The sequence below is a fragment of the Rhinatrema bivittatum genome, chromosome 1 (assembly GCF_901001135.1).
Source record: "Rhinatrema bivittatum chromosome 1, aRhiBiv1.1, whole genome shotgun sequence".
Taxonomy (NCBI): Eukaryota; Metazoa; Chordata; class Amphibia; order Gymnophiona; family Rhinatrematidae; genus Rhinatrema; species Rhinatrema bivittatum.
In genome coordinates this window covers 94,396,229-94,412,137 of record NC_042615.1, presented here as the reverse complement: position 1 = coordinate 94,412,137, position 15,909 = coordinate 94,396,229, and the positions used below count along the sequence as shown (strand labels likewise).

Genomic DNA, 15,909 nt, shown 5'->3' with positions numbered 1-15,909 from the left:
CCCGCTGGACTTTTGGCAAGTCTTGTGGGGGTCAGGAGGCCCCCCCAAGCTGGCCAAAAGTTCCTGGGGGTCCAGCGGGGGTCCGGGAGCGATTTCCTGCCGCGAATCGTTTTCCGTACGGAAAATGGCGCCGGCAGGAGATCGACTGCAGGAGGTCGTTCAGCGAGGCCGCTCCGATTTCGGAGCAGCCTCGGAGGGAACTTTCTTTCGCCCCCCCCCCACCTTCCCCTCCCTTCCCCTACCTAACCCACCCCTCCGGCCCTATCTAAACCCCCCCTTACCTTTGTCGGCAAAGTTACGCCTGCTGAATGCAGGCGTAACTTTGCGTGCGTCGGCCGGCTGCCCCGCTCCGTGGTCCGGTCCCGGGGGCTATTCCGGAGGCCGCGGCCATGCCCCCGGAACGTCCCCGGGCTGAAACCACGCCCACGTCGCCGCCCCCGAAACGCCGCGCCCCGCTCCCTAAACGCCGCGTCATTCCGACACGCCCCCCAACACGCCCCCGACAGGAAGCCCCGGGACTTACACGCATCCCGGGGCTTTACGCACGCCGGCAGCCCTGCGCACGTAAATCCTGAGGGATTTACGCGCGCGGGCCTTTGAAAATCCGCCCCATTGAGTTTCAGACATGCGGGCGGATTTTAAAAGCCCTGCTCGCGTAAATCCGCCCGGATTTACGCGAGCAGGGCCTTGCGCGCCGGCGTGCCTATTTTCCATAGGCCGCCGGCGCGCGCAGAACCCCGGGACGCGCGTAGGTCCCGGGGTTTTTGGAAAGGGGCATGTCGGGGGCGTGTCGGGGGTGGGGCCGAACGATGCGGCGTTTTGGTGGCGGGACGCGGCGTTTCGGGGGCGGGCCCGGGGGCGTGGTTTCGGGCCGGGGCATTCCGGGGGTGTGGCCGCGCCCTCCGGAATCGTCCCCGGGTCGGGTCTCGGCGTGCCAGCAGCCCGCTGGTGCGCATGGATTTACGTCTCCCTCCGGGAGGCGTAAATCCATGGATAAAGGTGGGGGGGGGTTTAGATAGGGCCGGGGGGGTGGGTTAGGTAGAGGAAGGGAGGGGAAGGTGAGGGGAGGGCGAAAGAGAGTTCCCTCCGAGGCCGCTCCGATTTCGGAGCGGCCTCAGAGGGAACGGAGGCAGGCTGCGCGCGCCGATCCAGGATTTTAGAGGATACGCGCGGCTATGCGCGTATCTTATAAAATCCAGCGTACTTTTGTTTGCGCCTGCTGCGCAAACAAAAGTACGCGATCGCGCAGTTTTTAAAAATCTACCCCTTGGTCCTCAATTCTTTCCTGTAGGAGCGCATTTTCTTTTTTGAGATCAGCCAACTGTGTAGAAAGTTGTTCTACAGTAATTTCTTGTGTGGCCACCCTATTATCCAAATCTGAAATTTTTATTTCCTGGGCTGGCCACTCACTTTCTCAGTCATTTCTTCCATCATCAATGGTAACTTGTTCAACTGATCAGTTAAAGTGGCAGTGACATTTTTTGAAATGTCCCACATAATATCTTCTTTGAATTCTGACAAAGAGTGTTCAGGGACAGTCGCCATTTTGATATCAGCCAACACAGTTTTCTCGCCATCTTTCCCTTTATCCCTGATAATTCGGGAGGCTCGTGACAACATTCCAAACTGAACAATGTACAGCACAGATATCTATGTAAGAGCTTTATCAAATTCCACCCAATTCGAGACACCTAAAGCACAGTTGAGGTAAAAAAGATGTGGACCCTCATGGAGTTCCTCTCAACTGCAACCACTCAAAATGCATAACTGGAAGTCCTTTAAAGTGCTAGTTGACCTTAATTTCTAGGAATCTAGGTGACTAACATGGCAACCATACTACATATTGTGAGACCCTGTTGGGCAATTCTTTCCTTGTGCCAGCAGAGAGCCTTGATGGGCCCCTTGGATGCTTTGGCTAATCCTTCCAGCTCTGTGGTTCACATTGCTTGCTGGCAGCCATCTTATTTGGGCACAGTGATATTCCAGGCTTAAAGTCGGCACTTTGCTAGAGCTTGCTCCTATGTTTGGTCTTTGTGATCCTAGACTTGGTCCTACATTTCATGTTCCTGATTGCTTCACATAGCCAGTGTTCCTGTTTGGTCCTAATTTGCTTCATGAGTCCAGTCCTTCTGCAGTGGTCTTACATGGTCTCTCTGAGTACTTTCATGTCTCCAGATTTTCCTGCAGTGGTCCTGCCCTGTTTCTGTGGGACCCTTCCAGTTTTCAGTTCTTCATTGTCTTAGTGTGTGTCTTGTGTTTCCTGTCATCCTTGCCCAAGTCCTGCTCTCCACCATGTCCTGAGGGCTCAGCCCAAGGGGGAGGAGGCTGAAACAGGCAGAGGATGTCCTGCTTTTGCTCCATTTAGAACCCTCCAGTCTCTGTCTGTGCAGTGCCTGCTCTTGGCTTTGGAGGTCTCACCTTTAACTGACAATGTCATGACACAATGAGAGAGATGGAAAATAATGTGCATTTAAGTATCTATCCTTAGCGCTGTATCTCTATCTATTGACCAAGACTTTCCTTTACACAATTAATAAATTTAAACGTCATTTACAGCCTCAAAAAATTAAAGTCATGGTTAAAAAAAGCTAAATAAAATGGCATGTGTCCCACCAGATATCATTACACACTGAAATCATATAAATGAAATAAAATTAAGAATAAGAAAAAGTTGTTCAGAATTGCACTGAAACAATTCTAATAATCTCGGGGGTATTGGAGCAGGCAGTTGGAATTGTGAAGCTGATGTACCAAAGTTTAGCACCAGCATAAAGGCGTCTGCACCATGCTGTATCCATACTAAAGTGTGAGGGAGATAGTGGAACCATGGCAAGTAGCTGATTCTGGCGCTATTTAGTTCCAGCATTAAACTGTCAGAATTGCTAATACTTGCCTTGTATTTACATTGGACTATCTGTAGCCCTCCCTTCTGCTGATCTTATGGAGACAGGGAGGGGTTTTTGAGGGGGAGAAGGGATACTTTCCCAATGGAAAGGAGGACAGATTCACTTCAAGGCCTACTGGGATCTGCTATCAGGACCTGTTTGCTCAAGGAAACAGCATTCTCCACATAGGATTTGTTATTCTAAAGAAATAAAACTTTACTATAAGTAAATGTCTTCTATTGTGACAGTTTCACATAGAGTGAATCCACAAGAAAGTGAAGTTTTCTGGGTGATAAAATCTTCTATGTCAACTCTGCCACAGTTATGGTTGGGTGATTAGTTCTTACAAATAAAAGAGGTTACAATTCTAGGAGTCACTTTTAACTCTAAATTGACTATACAAACACAGATTAATATGGTTAATATTCAGGACCCTGTTTGAGTCAGACCAGTGTATTTAAGGAGCAGGGTATGACTCTACACTGATGAAAGCTTTACATTCATCACAGGGCACATCAGAGGTGAAATATAATGATGACACCATTTTTCCACGTCAACCCTACATTTTGAATCTTAGTTTCCAAAGACGATAAGGGTCACCCATGATTATTTAGATTTAGAAAGCTATGCAAGACATGTTTTTTAAAATATAGCTTTTAAGTAGTTTGGTTGGTTAGTGCCACATATTCAGGGATGTGGATAGTCTATTGTTCACTTTTAGCTGGGATTTTGGTTATCCATCTTTGGGACTCTATTATGCTTTTTGTAATATTTATAGTCTGTTACTGTAGTGTCTGTTGTCTTGTATGTCTATTGGTAAGTGTATTTTTATGGATTTTTATTTGCTGATATTATAATAGTATGATTACATGTGCTATTATTATATGTCATCCAGAGCCTTCCTATAGGATAGTTAACTTAGAAATTCAATTCATTAAGTAAATACATTTTGCAAGTGATTAATCAGTATAATTCATCCATAAGATTTAATAACATCCAAAGCAGTGAGCCATCTTTAAAAATGACGCGGGCCATCCAGTGCTCCTACCATGTGACAGGGGCCGGCCAATGGCACGGATACCCTGTCACATGGTAAGGGCAAAGGCCATCGGCACCATTTTTATTAGTGGCAGCCGACAGCCCAAGAGTGGGAGATCACTCCCGGGACCCCCACTGGACCACCAGGTACCTGTAAAACGTTTTTTGGGGGGTCGGGAGGGTGGGGGAAGCTAAGGGATTAGTTTTAAAGGGTCGAGGTGGGTTTTTGTTTATCGGCTCGGGCGCAGTCGATAAACAAAACCACAATCGGGCCGGATGAAAAAGAAAACACGATGTGAATCGGAAACGGAATCAGAACCGATTCCGGTTCCGATTCACATCTCTAGTGGATAACACATTGAAATCGTCAGTTCAGTGTGTTGCAGCAGTCAAAAAAGCAAACAGAATGTTAGGGATTATTAGAAAGGGAATGGTTAATAAAACGGAAATTGTCATAATGCCTCTGTATCGCTCCATGGTGAGACAGCACCTTGAATACTGTGTACAATTCTGGTCGATGCATCTCAAAAAAGATATAGTTGTGATGGAAAAGGTAGAGAGAAGGGTGACCAAAATGATAAAGGGGATGGAACAGCTCCCCTATGAGGAAAGGATGAAGAGGTTAGGGCTGTTCAGCTTGGAGAAGAGACGGCTGAGGGGGGATATGATAGAGGTCTTTAAGATCATGAGAGGTCTTGAACGAGTAGATGTGACTCGGTTATTTATTCTTTCAGATAATAAAAGGACTAGGGGGTATTCCATAAAGTTAGCATGTAGCACATTTAAAACTAATCGGAGAAAGTTCTTTTTCACTCAACACACAATTAAGCTCTGGAATTTGTTGCCAGAGGATGTGGTTAGTATAGTTAGTGTAGCCAGGTTTAAAAAAGGTTTGGATAAGTTCTTGGTGGAGAAGTCCATTACCTGCTATTAATTAAGTTGACTTGGAAAATAGCCACTGATATTACTAGCAACAGTAGCATGGGATAGACTTAGTTTTTGGGTACTTGACAAGTTCTTATGACCTGGATAGGCCACTGTTGGAAACAGGTTGCTGTGCTTGATAGACCCTTGGTCTGGCCCAGAATGGCATGTTCTTATGAAGTATACTGAGGAGCATTGTCTGAGACAAATTCTTCTGGAATTCCATGGCGAGCAAAAATTGATTTTAGCTTATCAATTATACTAGAAGCCAAGGTGATTTTTGGTATTTCTAGTTAAAAATGACGGCTACAATAGTCCACACTACAGCATAGTTTACAGATTGGACACTTGAGCATCGTCTCCTCAATGACAGCATTCATTCCTTGCTATCTCTGGATCTATTTTTGCATTTCTCAGCTCCTATGTTACCTTGATGGATTTATTTCATTAATTCAGCTCTTATGGATTTGGGTATTACCAGTCTTTCTCCTTTGCAGATGAGATTGTCTTGAATAACTAATTCCTCATGAAAATTCCAAACTTCTGCCGCATGCAGCAGCATGAGTGTTGTGACTTCGGCCAGCCATTGAGTATGGTTTACGTAATGCTGACAACTGAGGATCTATTTATGTTGAATTTTTTTAGTTGTCTCAATTTCTTGTCTGACATGGTAAGCTGGACATAATTAAATGCACCTGCTCTTCAAATGCCTCTTCAGTGTTGTCCTCGTCCACCAGAGGTAATTTCCTTAGGGTGTCAGCAGCTGGAATAGTGCTCCCTGGCAAGCATTTTACAATAATGACATATTTCTGTAGCCTGGCTGGTGCTGCTTCCAGAAGTTTCTTCGCGATCATTTCCAAAGGCTTGTGATCTGATTCCACAGACACTTGTCATCCATCTACATATTGATGGAAACATTTGCAGCCAAAAACAATGGTGTACATTCCTTTCCAAATTTTTGTGTAGTTGATTTCAGTGTCTTTCAGTATCTTGGATGCATGAATGACTGGCTTCCCTTCTTGCAATAATACTGCTTTGAGTCCTTGGTTTGAAGCTTCAGCCTGACTTCTTTTCTCTTGTCATAAGTGAGAGCACCAGTGTTTGAAATTAGCTTTTTTTATCTTGTTAAATGCATCATTTTGTTGTGCCTCCCCACTGAAAATCTGTGTGTTTCTTTTAAAATGCTCTCAGGAGTTTCAAAGTGTCAGCAAGGTGTTGTTTGATAAATATGCCAGCTCTAAAATAGTTTCCAGTTCTGATGTATTTCCTGGTGGTCTCATGTAAGAAATTGCTGCAAGTTTTGCTGCATCTGGCCTGAGGTTTTCTATTGACAGTAGGTGACAAAAGTACTTTCATTTACTAGCTCATAATGTACATTTCTCTGTTAAATTTGACAGCCTTTTTTCTGGATCTTTGAAGCAAGGCTTTTACGTTGACATCAGGTTCCTTCATGCTTTGCCACATTGCTAACAATACATGAAGATCTGCCTATGTTTCATCTACTTTTCTCTGAAAAACTTCCTGAGCTGAGCTAATGCGAAATAGCAGGTGAGTAGAATGGTGTCTTCTTTGTGGGGTGTTAAAGGTTGTGAGCAGGGAGCTTTCCTGGTTTAGTTTTATTTGCCAGTACATCAAGGACCCTGAAACATTTTGCTCCTGCAGGCTTGGAGGCGATGTCCTCTAGTGTGGGCTTTTGATAGTGTTTCCACCTTACTTCCTTCTATAAGTCACGGGAGTCCAGACAAATTCTTAGCTCCCCTATGCATGGCTTTTCTACCATTACATTGAATTTACCTATTCTTTAGGTCATAGGCTCAGAACGAGGAGGACGCATGAGCCATGCCCCCCCCCCCCCAAACAAAAAAAAATCCTCAGCTGGCAAGGCCCCCTCTCCTTTCTGCCTGCCCTGGAACAAGAAGACATTGGTGGCAGTGAACGGTGCAATCCTCACTCACTGGCTCGTATGAATTTGAAACAAAGAAGAGCTCCTCCGTGGGGTCCTCCCTCCAGAATGGTGCATTTTGAACCAAGTGGTTCAAAGTCCAACACTCGGCCCCACAGGGCAGGAGGAAGGAGGCAGGACCCCCACGGAGCAGCTCTTCTCTATTTCAAAATTATATCAGCCAGTGATTGAGGGGATCCAGAGGGGGCAGGGAGGGAGTGACTGGGGATCACTGTGGGGTAAGGGGAAATGAACCAGGGTGAGCGAAAGGTTGAGGGGGAAAGGAGTGAACTGGAGAAAGTGAGGAGTTGGGGGGGGGAGGGAAGAAACCAACTTTGTTGGCGAGGGAGGGAAAATACCCCACCAGCATCCCACCTCTCACCACCATCCACCTCTCTTCAGCCTCTCCCTTCAATCTCAGTCTCCCTCCACCCTTTCTTCCTTTGGCCTTCCCTCTCTACTTCCTCCTCTCTTTCAACTCGCCTCCTCCTTCTCCTTGCCCCTGTTCTCCCACCCCCTCCCTACCCCTACCCCACACAAGAAAAATCATCAGAGGCAAGGCAGGACCAACAGAGTACCATATTATGTTAGGGCTACAGAGGCTTTCTTGTTTTTCTTGGAGGCAGCCTCTCTTCCTGGCCCTCCAGATCTCTCCTCTTTCTATTCAACCCCTTCCTGTTTCTCTTTAGCACCCCACCTATATCTCCATCCTCCTTATACTTCAGCATCCTACCTCTCTCCCTATCCCCAGTCCTTGCTTTCTTCCCATCTCCCTCCTTTCTCTTCTTCAGCCCCTCATATCTCTCCCCATCCCCATTCCTCCCCCACATCCCTCCCCATCTCCACTCCCTCTTGCTCTCACTCCTTTTCACGTCCCCCTCTATTCCTTCAATCTCCATCCTCTCTTCTCCCTTCTCCCAATCCTCCTGTTGCTTTCTACTTCCTGCCCCTACTCCTACCCACCTCCCACAAAAAAAAAAAAAAAAGAAAGGTTCAATCTCCAACATAACATATTATGTGGGCCCTGCCAAGCCTTTGTTGTTTTTCTTGTGGGTAGTGTTATATAACATAATAGTCCTCATGCTGGAGAAAAAGACCCCATACCTCCTGATTCTCCTCGACCTATCAGCTGCGTTTGATACCGTAAAACACTCTATCCTGATCGACCGGCTCTCAGACATAGGCATCTCAGGATCAGCCCTGGAATGGTTCAGATCCTTCCTACACAATAGGACTTTCAAGGTCAGAATCAGCAACAAGGATTCCCTCCCAGTCAAATCCTCTTTCGGAGTTCCCCAAGGATCCTCTCTCTCCCCCACCCTCTTTAACATCTATCTTCTCCCCCTATGTCATCTACTCTCAAGTCTTAAGGTCACACACTTCATATACGCAGACGATGTTCAGATTCTGCTGCCAATCACTGACTCCATCTCCAGCACCATCAACTTCTGGAACAATTGTCTACAGTCCATAAACTCACTCCTATCTAGCCTTAACCTAGTACTTAATACGTCAAAAACAGAACTTTTGCTTATCACTCCAGATGAGAACCTTCAGCCTACCAACAACCTAACCTCACCACCAATGATCAATTCCACTCAAGTAAGAGACCTGGGGGTCACCTTAGACAAAAGGCTGAACCTCAAAGAATTTGTCAAGAACACAACAAAAGAATGCTACTATAAACTACATATTCTGAAAAAGCTGAAACCTCTCCTGCATTTTCAGGACTTCAGAACAGTCCTCCAAACAATACTATTTTCCAAGATCGATTACTGCAACTCTCTGCTTATAGACCTTCCAACCATAACCACAAAACCTCTACAAATGTTGCAGAACTCCACCGCAAGGATTCTCACTAACACCAGCAGAAGTGAACACATAACACCCATACTAAAACACTTACACTGGCTCCCCATCAGATCCAGAATCATTTTCAAAGTGCTAACTATAACACACAAGAACATCCATTCACAAACGTCGCTAGATCTAAGCCTTCCACTTCGCCTACACGAGTCTTCAAGACCAATCAGAAACAGATACTTAGGCACCTTACACATACCTTCAGCCAAGTCCTCACTCAAGAAACGTGCATTCTCGACTGCCAGCCCCCTTCATTGGAATGCCCTCCCCACGGACATTCGCCTCGAAACGTGTACTCGAACATTCAAAAAGAAACTCAAGACCTGGCTCTTTACAAAAGCCTACACTTAAAGGTCTAGCTCAGAACCACATCCCAGAACTTGAATCATTCTCGCTTTTATAATCATATCAAACAACTCCTAATTTTTATCCTTGGTCTCACAATTCCAAATCATTAAATATTTGAGCATGCTACACCAATACCTCTTAATCCAGATGTAACCTCAGTTTTTGAAGTCTTCACTCCTATAGAAATAACCGCCAGTTCTTATTTACTTAACCCTATTCTGTAGACGTAAACTTTTCATGAAGACTGTAATCTGTAAACACCTGTATTTATTATAAGAATTTGTATTTACTATTTATATTTATTATTTAGCTATTAACATTGTTCTGTTACCACTTGGTACTATTTCTCTCCTTTACCTCAAACTCTAAGTTCCTACTAAGTTAGCCATGTTATTTATACCCAATTGTTAGATGTAATTGTATATATTTGTTTAATTGTTCAATCTGTTTGATGTAATTTTCTGTTCCTTGTTCTGTGTAAACCGAAGTGGTATGCACAAGTGCATGAACTCCGGTATATAAAAGCCTTTAAATAAATAAATAAATGCTTGGTACTTGATGATCTTCTCCATGCAGTATGAAATAGTTGCTTAGCACTGATATTTCTATTAGTAATGCTGATTTTGTCATTTTCTCCTTTACCACTGTGTCTGGTGCTTTAGCATCAAGCATTTATTTTGTCTGGAAATGTGAGCAGAGCTTGGGTTGGAGTTGGGGGCGGAGCTTGGGTTGGAGTTGGGGGTGGAGCTTGGTTGGCCTCCCCAATCAGAATCACGTTCTGCTGCCCATCTTTTGGGTTCATCATCTTCGACAGCTCCACCAAGTTTTTCCATTCTCTTGATGTGTTTGTCAAGTCCCTCTCTCTCAATGCAATTGGGTACTCTACAAGGAGTATTCACAGCTGAAGTTGTTGTTTCATCCACTTTGATTTTAGAATCTCCAAGAAATTGCCATTAATCCATCAAAAAAAAATCTTTATATTCTAAACTATCATCAGAGTAGTCACTGTGATCTCCATACCTATTGTAGTAGGCACTGTATTGCTTTCTCTCCTCTGCTGATACCGGTATGTCTCTCCATGTATTTTAAATGTCCCTACCTTTCTCTCCAGCCCATAATGGTAGTTAACAGCAGTTATCAGCCTCTTCTTAGCAATATTTCTTGAAGACAAGCTCAGCATGTTGTTTGAACTGTTTCCATTCCTCCCAAAGGGTATTGTAGTCCCAGTCCCAGTCCATGTCTGGAAACTCCATGATAAGGTGGAAATGCCATTGGTGATTTGTGGGTGCTTACAAGTCTATAGACTGCAAACTCTTCCAGCTTTTGATACCATGTATTGTTTTGCTTGTTTAGCATGTAACAGGCTGTGAAGTTTAAATTGTTAATAAACACTCAGGAGACATGTATACTCAACTTTTGTCATTTTAAAACTGAAACTGAAGAACACAAAATGGCTCCCTTAACTCTTTCCTTCCAAGTCCCAGAATTTTAGATAGCTGCATTAAATATAATGACTCTTAGTGAATATCAAAATGTTACAATCCTGATGACCCTATAACCAGTTGGTTTTCAGGATTTTGTATTGAATACACACAAGATAAATCTGCACTGATTTGAATACCTATTGTATGAAGATTTTATTTATTTATACTGACATCTGATCTGAGATATCACATCAGTTTACATTCAGGTACTGGAGGTATTTCTCTATCCCCAGAGAGCTTACAATCTAAGGCCTGGATTTATCAAAATGCGGTAAGTACCGCATGTGATAGCAAAAGGGGTGTGTTTTATGCTAATATAGTATTTATTGCATTTTGTGATAATTACCTGTGTGAAGAGCTAAGTTAGTGCACATTGTGATACCATTTCATATTCTGTGATAAGTGCCAAACCTGATGTATTTCCTGCATTCAACCAGACACATATGTGTGAGAGAGAGAGTGCACCTGGCCATAATAGCATGTCCCATAGATAGGTATTTGTATCCCTAGGATAGGCCCACCTAGTAACTCGAGGTGGGGATTAGGTAAGAGTGTAGGGGGTTAGGGGCCGCTTTCACATTCTACATGAGACGTACGAACAGAACAGTGGTCTCTTGTGAAGATTTGCTGGCCTTCGGAGTGAGGAAACTCACTCAAAGATGAGATTTGGGCAAGGGACTCTCAACCTAGCTTGATGGACTACATCAAGCTAGGTTGAGAGTCCCTTGCCCAAATCTCATCTTTGAGTGAGTTTCCTCACTCCGAAGGCCAGCAAATCTTCACAAGAGACCACTGTTCTGTTCGTACGTCTCATGTAGAATGTGAAAGCGGCCCCTAACCCCTACACTCTTACCTAATCCCCACCTCGAGTTACTAGGTGGGCCTATCCTAGGGATACAAATACCTATCTATGGGACATGCTATTATGGCCAGGTGTGGTAAACACATTTTCGCATGCGTTAAAGGCCTATCGCATGCGAAAACACCTTACCGCATTTTGAAAAATGACCCCCTAAGATCTAAGTTTGTATCTGAGGTAATGGAGGGTAATGTGACTTGCCCAAGGTCACAAGGAGTGACAGCAGAACCCTGGTCTCCTGGTTCATAGCCCACTGCTCTAACCACTAGGCTATTTCTCCTCCCCTTTGTTATTTATTTCATATATATTCATTATGGGTATCCTGAAAACCTGACTCGCTGTGGGGTCACAAGGATAGGTTTGGGAAGCCTTGTACTAGAGCTCTCTATATTTCTTGGTAGGAACACTATGTTCATTTCAAAACACAGGGGTGGCTTTAAAACAGAAGAAACCATTGCAGTCCCTTTACTAGAGATGAAAATTTAGTGAGAAACCTGGTAAGGTTCCTACATATATGTAGAAGAAGGTGGGACAAATACTGGGGCTCATTTAAAACTCTGTAGTGCCAATGATAAACAAGTATAACAAAAGCTATGATCCCAAACAATCCATGCAATTAATCGTGTAAGTACACAGTGTAATGGTTGCAAGCAGACCTCATATCAAGGCATACATATTCATTGCTATTTAGCAAAAGGTATACCGAAAATATAATCATAGGTCTTAGTTGTATTTTTTAAGCTTATTTTGTTGCTAAAGTGCAATAGTGCATAGTCCATACGTGACCTATATTAGGTTATTACAGAAAGTTTTAACTTAGCTTCATAGGCAAAATGGAGAATCGCCAGAGACATGGTCGTGAGTTCTTACAACCGGATAGCCCGACACGGACCGCGTTTTGGCGTCAGTAGCCTTCGTCAAGGGCGAATAGTATCTATGAATGCAAAAATTGAATTAATGACAATATAGCAGTAATAATAGTTACACATCCAACAGGTCCAAGGTACTAACGTGAAATAGTAAGTGTAGCATATCAGAATAGTAATGGTTCTCCTCTATCCGAGGGTCCGTTTTCGCGCCATTTTTAAAGGGAAGAATTAACCAATAGAATCCAACCTAGACCGGAAATGACACAAGTTGTTGATAAATTGTCATAGCAACGAATACCACTCGATGGCTGCGTTTAAGCCATCGGGTTGCATAGTTTTTAACTGGAAAATCCAACGTTGCTCACGATAATTAAGAAGCTTCTGAGGATCACCACCACGAGATGTCAAAAAAATACGGTCAATAATGCGCCACTTTAGTTCCACGAAAAGGTGTTTCTTATCGAGGCAATGCTGAACGATGGGAGCATTAATCTTGCCCGTGTTCAGGCAGCTCCGGTGTTCAATTACTTACACGATTAATTGCATGGATTGTTTGGGATCATAGCTTTTGTTATACTTGCTTACCTTATCGCTATTCCCTGCTCAGTATTATTGCACTAGAGGATACAATAATTTTTTCCGTGCCAATGATAAAGCCATAGCACCAGTACTATTCTGACTAGATCTACAAAGCACCAATAGGACAATTTACATTTGAAATATAACTGCAGGTGAGGAAGCAGAATATAAGTATCTATAAATAAATAATATGGGTTATACAAAGTCACTAATAGCAACCTCAGAATATTCCTGGAAGCTGGATCTGGATTACCCGATGGAAATGGAGATACTCAGATCAGCAGAATAACTGAATATAAAGAAAGCAAAGGTGGTCTGGTGTCACTCTAATGGGATTTAGTCACATTAAAGTACTTTTCAACTGGGCAGATTGGCTGGGCCACTTGGTCTCTATTTGCAGTTATGTACATTTTGAATGTCTTGTCTCTCTTCGTCCTGTTTGTGTTGCAGACCCTGGATCATTTTACTAGCCTTTTTCTGAACTGCGAGCATCCTCTCACAGTCCTCACAAAGGAAAAGACTCCAGAACTGCACACAGTACTCAAATTGGGTATGCACTAGGGGCTAGGGATGTGCATTCAGTTTTAAACAAAAGAAAGAATACAATGAAATACTTACGGTGCATGTCATTTTAAAAGCAACCCACCCTCCCCTCGGAAATTCATTTCTTGTTGACTTTTGTTTGAGAAAATCAGTGAAAAAAAATGAAGGTCTGAAATGTACTACTACTGCCATCACCCCCCCAGGGACCTCACTTTGCCTTCTGCACCCGATCACCAATATCAAAAAGGGAGAAACAATCCCCAGTCACTCCTGCCCAGTTGGCTCTGCTTCAAAAGTGATGCTGGTGCCATTTTTTGAGAGATGCTAGTGGGGCAGGAGCAAATGGTGATTACGTCTGTCCCCTTCGCCGTCAGAGATCCCCATGGAACGGTGTGGTCCAGGGAGGGGGTAGCCTAGGGGGACCATTTCTCTTTCATTACTTCATCGTTGTTTGTTTAATGTAATGTTTATTTTGGTTTGGCAAACAAAACATCCTTAAACAAAGCAAAACACAAATAAACCCCTCAAAACTGCTCTCTGCCCTCCCCACTGAAACAAAGCAACCCGAAATGAAACAAAATGGGAGAGGTGGATAGGCAGACTGGATGTTATCTGCTGTCATGTTCTCTGCTTTTAGGAATTTCATTTTCCTGCACATCCCTACTAGTGACCTATAAAAGGGCAGTACCATCTCCTTTTTCCTACTGAAAATACCTTTACTTATGCAGCTGAGAATACTGGTAGCTTTCCCAGTTACTTTATTATATTGACTAGCTACTTTAATGTCATCAGAGTTGAATAATCTTAAATGTTTTTCTTGTTTAATACCTGCCAGTTCTTTGCCTTCTAATTGAAATATGGCTTCCCAAATGCATGACATTATTACATTGATGCTCATTTTCCAACTCCAGAACATTCTTCCAGATTTTACAAGTCCCCTTTCATTTTTATCTCCCCTTCCAGTGTGTATTACCAAGGCTTAAATGTAGATAAAAAGGAAGAAGTGCTCATCAACCTCTGGCTGTTTGTCACCCACAAGAAATGGGTGGGCCCAAGCTCACATGGAGCCCATCAGTAACTGTGCACCGAGTGTTGCGATCCGAAGTGGCCTGGAGCCATGGTAGGGGAGTGACATCAGTGCGGTGCACACTGCCTTCCTTCCTCCTCCCTCCTCCCCGCAGCCGTGCTACCCATGAAGAATTGCGAGATATGATATGGGGGGTGGGGGGCAGGAGGATGAGCAGTGGGTGCCCGGTGATGATATCAGGGCACCATATATAAGGGTTAAGCTAAGACCAGCTGCCCTTTTTTTTTGATTGAGCCATGCTTGGATAGCTCAGCCTGGAGCAATAGTCACCATCTTCCCTTGCAGCTTGACCTTTCTTCATCAGTTTGAAGCCTGAACCAGGACGGTGGAGAAGGTGATCCCTCCACTCTTACAAAAAAAAAAAGTATACATGGAGCTGACAGCTTCTGGTGGTTAGCCTTAGCCAGGACCTTTAAATTAAAGGGGAAGAGCAAGCAGTGCTTTAATAGCACTATGCTGAGTTGGCCTTGTGGGATACTCAAAAGAAGGCTCCCCTGCAATGCTGGGGCTGTGGGCTTGAATCCTGTATCAGCCCATCTTGTCCATCTGGTGTGGACAGGACAATTCTCCTTTTTGAAGCAGGGGCATCATTCAAGTGATCCCAGGATCTAGCAGGAGGCCACATGGTTGCAGTTCAGGAGAAAAGACATGAATTCCCCCCCCCCTTCCCCCCCCCCCCACCTCCAGGGACGGACATCGCACAGATGGCAAGAATCAAGATAGCTGTAAGATTAGGAATCAATTAGACAAGGGAAAGCAGTGAATCCAGGGGGTCACAACTAAAATGGCCGAGACATCCTGCAACCTGCCTTCCGAGGAGATACATGCACTTGAGCCCAGGAGGACTCTCAACCCACCTCCCGGGGACTGGCCAGAGCAAAAAGAGCAATTGATTCTTGTGAAGCCAAACATCAAGAAGGAGGAGGTGGGCAAGAAGATAAAAACACATGTAAGGAAGATCAAGCCGCAGGCAAAGGAATCCAGCAGCCAATCAGAAGGGGCAACATGCAACAACCTTTCTATTGGCGAGACACCGTTAAACAACATTCCTGTTGATGGGCAAAATCCACAAAGACCACCAGTACACCACGAGAGTGAGGCAGAGTGTGGCCAGCAGCAGGACCCCCCGGTTGGGCTCCAGTTCAGATGAGCTCACACCTGTGCCCTTGCAGGGAAGCACAGCTACAAGGCATTCAGGACTCATTGGCAACACAACTGCATGAAGTCCTCATCCCTAGTTTGATGGCATGGCAGCCCTTGTGACACATCCCGCCCCCTAGCCCAGGATATGGGGGCATCCCAAGCGAGGCCAATGCCTGGATTAAAAAGCAGGACCACATAGCTCCCAAGAGGTATGCCGGATCACTTGTTTTGGCAGCAGGGAGCAAACTGGCAGCATGGGGCAAGCTGAACCCATGGTCCTCTTCCCCCCACAGGCTGGGGGGACAGTCCCTGTCCACCTAATGGGGCTAATTATTGGAATGTGTC

The 15,909-nt window shown here is 44.5% G+C and overlaps 1 long non-coding RNA gene across 1 annotated transcript in view; it reads left to right on the top strand.

Moving 5' to 3' along the window:
• The window catches only part of LOC115080014, a 69,575-nt gene that overhangs the window by 38,090 nt on the left and 15,576 nt on the right, over positions 1-15,909 (top strand). The window contains exon 2 of the long non-coding RNA XR_003853484.1: positions 6,245-6,395. This is a non-coding gene — a long non-coding RNA (uncharacterized LOC115080014). The remainder of the gene's footprint in view (positions 1-6,244; positions 6,396-15,909) is intronic.